The sequence below is a fragment of the Berghia stephanieae genome, unplaced genomic scaffold (assembly GCF_034508935.2).
Source record: "Berghia stephanieae isolate SIO BIC M18660-M18661 unplaced genomic scaffold, UCSD_Bste_1.3 scaffold2307, whole genome shotgun sequence".
In the NCBI taxonomy this organism is placed as follows: domain Eukaryota; kingdom Metazoa; phylum Mollusca; class Gastropoda; order Nudibranchia; family Aeolidiidae; genus Berghia; species Berghia stephanieae.
Genome location: NW_027623410.1, coordinates 4,631 through 10,077, shown reverse-complemented (window position 1 = coordinate 10,077; position 5,447 = coordinate 4,631). Strand labels below are relative to the sequence as shown.

Here is a 5,447-nt window from a genome sequence, read left to right as displayed (position 1 = left end):
AAGTTTTAACCATAAAAACTGCCAACTACTTTTTAGACAGGATACTAGTTTATTGAAAAGTACTTTCTTTCACATTTATCAGCCATAGCTACCCATTTATAGCTGGATGGACAGATGGATCAATTAAAAAAAAACAAACCTCGACTCAACACAGGATTTAAATAAAAATTAAATGTACAACGCATAAAAATAATTCATATTCAACCTTCACAACCTAAAATCAAACATTTTAAAAAGAGTTTAACATAAGCATAAAAATGTGATTGTGGTGTATGATGCAAACAGATCATAAACAAAGTGGATTTTGAATTATTGAAACATTCAAAGCAAATAAATCCTTTAAAAACAAAAAACAAACCAGAACAAAATAATGGCAGTGATAATACACAGCAAATTAAAACATTTTGGCATAAAGTTATTTTATAGGGAGATCAGAGCAGCAAACTTTTATATAAATAAAACCTTATAAAAAATGAAAGTACTGGCAGCAACAAAAAGGAACAAAATAAATGACCCCTCCACAAAAATGGTTTTAAGTCAGAATTTTGCGGACTGTGTTTCGACACAAAAGTAAGCCTAAGAATTGTTTAATGTGACAGGAAATAAATCATAATGGCTAAATTTCATTTATAGATGGAGTGTAGGTATTATTTGTCTAACTTAGACTCTACGTAAAATGGAGAAAGTTATGAAGGATGGCGATCACCCCCTTCACAAATACATTAAGTTCTCCATGAGGAGCCGTCGTCTTATATCTATAAAAACAAAGACAACACGTCACCTTAATTCATTTTTGCCACACGGTGTTCGAATTTTTTACGTGCAGCTGTGATTTAAATTAAATTCTACTATCTTTTAGATATACACACACAAGTTCGGACTAAAGGCCAGAGGTATGGCCTAACTTAATTTATCAAATTAATATATAAAGTGTTGTATATTTTTTACATTTTTGTGCATTTGCATATATTATTATGCCCTTTGACTTAAATCCACTTCAGGGAGATGGGTCACAAATAAGAATAACAATGTGGTTTGAGGTTGGTTAACCCTTTCACAGCGAGACTGGATTTCTTTTACACTCTAACTTTGGACTGTGTTAAAGTTAGGACAGGAAGGTATCCTATAATTTAAAAAAAAACTCGTATATTAATTTTGTCTCATTTTTAAAGTCATATATTTTCCACCCTGAGAGCAGTCACAACAATGATATATCATTAAAGCTTAATTGTGATTGTATTGTGATTGCTCTCTCAGTAAAAAAAAAAAACAAACTACAAGACATTGTCTCAAGTTAGCATAAAAGAGAACCCTGCCTGTAAAGGGTTAAAAATAAAAGGGAGGTGTATTTTGTAATAAAAAATAAATATAAAACCTCAAATAAAAAAAAGAATAAAGACCATATGTTATTTGAGCAGTATAACATATATTTTGAGGATTCAACATATGAAATAATATATAACGTAATTATCATAAAATTTAAAAGAAAATTTAAAAAAAAAACAAACCCCAACAAAACTAAATAAATATTCATCATTTTAAAATGTTACAAATCAAACTGCATCAGTTTCTGACAGCAAATATATACTTTTTTCTTTAAAAAGAGAGGACAAAACAAAAAGTCAAAAACGATATGATAAAACTTAAAAAAATATTTTTAAAAACATATATAAATCTATATAGAATTTAACAGGCAGCTAAAATATCAAATATCAGAAGCTATAATTTGAATAACCAAATCACTAAAACAAAAACCTCTACTCACAAAACATGCTAATGCTAGTGTACACTTCACATGCATGAATTCACGTGACACATTAACACTAATTCTCATTACACGCTGACACTACACATTAGATTCAAAAACAATAATACTAGACCTGGGTCGCTGCCTCGACTGTGATGAGGAAATCTTTGGTGAAGTGGCAAACACACTATCATCTTCAAAAGAAGCTTCTGGAATAGTGGGGGAGGTGGGTGACATGGGCTCAGAGGTTCGAGATCGAGTCCGTTTTGGGAATTTTCTAGGCGAAAATTGCAAGTCAGATCCTTTGCGTGTTTCTGACGAATTTCATCAGAGGAGTGTTGGGTGTTGAAGAAGAAGATGCCTGAGATGACGCTGTTCCTGAGATTCGAAATTGTGGTGACGTTGGTGTTGATGACGACGACGTTTGGTTTTGAGATGGTGATGACAATGAGAAAACGGTTGGATTGTTGGAGGGTGGTTTGGTGGTGGGACATTGATCGGAATGGAACATTGGATGAAGATGGAACGGATGATGACACTGCTGGAAGTGGTGGCTGAGTAGGGGATGTTGGCGAGGTTGGGTGAGATTTGAGTCGGGCGAGAAGTTTACGAGGGCCGGATTTTTTATTGGAGCTTTGGTGACCGTTGCTGTGATGATTGGACATTGGCGTAATGGGAGAGATCCACAAAGAGGTAGATTTGTAGGTGTAGGAGGAGAGTCTTCCCGTTGCTGATTGCTTTTGTGTTGATTGTTTTTTTAGATATCGGGATGGGTCTGGATGCTGCAGGAGAAGACATTTCTTTGGGCGACTCATTTTCATCCGTTATTGCAAATGATCTACTTCATACGCTATGACTGAGGCATGGTCTAACTTCCCGGGAGCTTTGGACATTTTCTCACAATTTCAGAATCTCTTCGTTGCCGATCGGCTTTAGTCATCTTCTTCTTTGCGTATTAGGGCTGGGTTTTCAAGTATTTTTCTCTTCTCATTGGTTAGAGTTAAAACGTTTGAAGCAATGCTCCGCAGAAAGCCTGCGCAGAGCACGCCTCTTCTGTGACTAGTTCATACTCGTGTACGATGCGTTCCATCTCCTTCATTGCGTAAATGTGTCTCTCCTTTGGATTCAACTCAGGTTTTATGATGAGACTTCCATTGGAATTTCTAGCTTCAGCAGTATTGAAATTGGAATCATTTGGCCGCATAGGTAGAGCTACTTTTGTCACAATGGATCGAAATTATCCGAAATTCCATCCGTTGTCAGAAAAACAATGTCAGTTTTATTACAAAAGTTACAGAACACGTTAAATTATGGAGTTCAGGGTTTTTGACCATCGACAGGCCCGACTGCCCCACCAGCTCACGTATATCTCTCTCATTCCCAACATCATGGGACCCAACAGTAACCTCCCTGATACCCCGATTGTGTGCATAGATGTAGGCAAAACTGTCACCAACGTTCACACAACAAACAGCATTCTGGTCAGAATTTGCAACTGGACACACCATCACGACACAGAGAGTCGTCATTCCCCGTCACTTTGCCAGAATAGCTCTGTGTGCCTATCACTGACTTTCTGAGTAAACGCACGACGTCCTGAAAGGAATTTTTAAATGAAAATATTGATACAAAATTGTAATTGTAATAATGAAAATAATAATAATAGAATCAACAATAATGATAATAATAATAATAATAATAATATTAATAATAATAATAATAATAATAATAATAATAATAATAATAATAATAATAATAATAATAATATAATATAACAATAAAAAACAATAATAGTAATAATAAATAATAATAATGATGAAGATGATGATGATGACGACTTTAAAATTACAATTTTTTATTTTCAACAGAGGCAATGCTGTCAACTGCCAGGAACTCATTCCACACTTGAGTTTGATGAGAGAATATGAGTGAAGAGCCGTTTCAAAGGACTCAATTTTGTGCAACACTGAACGACCAACCAGTCTGAAGGCAAGTGTCATACAACGAGACCACAAAGTAGCACAAATATTAAAGTGACACAAGTAAAGGACAAATATAAGGCTGTCTTGCTGTGGCAAAGTTCATCATCTCACAGTTGATGACTTCTGTAGTGAGGGTAATGCATATTCATAAGTCCCAATTGAAAATGAGGCTGCAATAATATGCATAAATATCAAGTTCCATATATATCTGGCAATTAGTTGCAGTCTTAAAGGCGGAAAACAAACAACAAACAAACCACTCTACAACAAATTCATACAAGGTTGGCATTAATTTGTAGACATAAAAAAATAGTAGTCCTTTTAGAGCTCATGGAGCCGAAGTTTATCCTGGTTTCTATGGTGTGAAACGGAAAATGTTAATAACTTGCTACCCTTTGGTGGTTTTGGAGTCATAAAAGTCAGTACCAATCCTTTTGGGTGGAAAGGGGGGCTGAAAAAAAAAAAATTCTTTTTGCACTGGGCGATCTCAGTCCCTTGTTTGTGAAGGGGTGCTTTACCAAGTGAGCTATCGGAACCCCATTTTTGGGCATTTGGAAGTTTTTTTTTTTTAAAAAAAAAATTTTTCATTATTTGTTATCTTTAAGAAAATCAAAATAAAAAATTTGAAAAACAATAATATTTGTTGAAGAGTCTTTTTTCAAAATTTGGTATCCCCAGTTTTGGGTTATTTTTCATTTAAATTGGGCCTATCATTTTATCTTGAAAAACCCCTATGCTTGAGGCATCATCTAAGGAAAATCTGGGGGTCAATGAATTAAAAAAAATTTAAAATTTTATTCCCCATAGAGCAAAAATCTAAAAAAAAAAAAGGAAAATGAATTAAAATTTTTTGGTAAAACACCTTGATTTGGAAAAGATAGTCAAAATTGTTTTAAAAAAATTTTTGTGTTTTCCCTGGCTTGGTCTTCCTTCAAATTCTTATAGTTCAGTACTTATGGCCCTTGAGAAAACCCGTGTGAGTGCGTGTTTTCTCACCCTTTCCCCCCCTTGCTACCATCGGTTGGTTGCCCTGGCAACCTAGAAAAGATCAGCTAAGGGTTTCCCCTGAAAAATAAATTTGGTAAAGTGAACTTTTTCCTTTATAATCTTTATTTTTTAAAAAATTTTCCTGGGCCCCCTTTAGCCATTTTTTTCCCATTTTTTACCCCTTTAAAAGAAATTGCCGTACCTTTTTATGATGTTCACTTCACTTGTCAATCTAAAAAGTCTTTCCCCAGATCAAAAAATTTTTCGTACTAAAAAAACATGCTGGAGACGGTGAGAGAATGTGAGTAAACACCCTTTTCCAAGGACTAACATGAGCATCGGCGGAATAGTTCTAGACCTTAATGAAGGGAGTGTTAACCCCTAGCCTTTTTCCATTGGTTAAAAAAACTTTGCCCCCCTTTTTAATTTCCCAAAACACAAATTATAGTAGGGTTGAGATTTTTTCGTGGCGTACTTTAACCTTAAACGAGTTGAAACGTCATCTCCTTTTCATTATACTTTTATAAATCAAAATTCAACCCTGCTTCTATCACTACCCGACACTTTAGCGAGATAGGAGTGTTGTATAGAGAGTAGTTTCCCTATCCCCGGGGGGCCCCAAAGGGTTTCCGCCTTACTCCAGACAACGGTTTTTGGGTTTTGGTGGCTGTGGAATACAATTAGAAACGTCCATTGAAATATGTGACCCTTGATATTCGGTATTATGTGGA

At 35.0% G+C, this 5,447-nt stretch overlaps 1 pseudogene; it reads right to left on the bottom strand.

Moving 5' to 3' along the window:
• Positions 1–1,875: 1,875 nt before the first annotated feature.
• Positions 1,876–3,343, bottom strand: LOC144961368 (PP2C-like domain-containing protein CG9801; annotated as a pseudogene).
• Between the last annotated feature and the right edge of the window lie 2,104 nt (positions 3,344–5,447).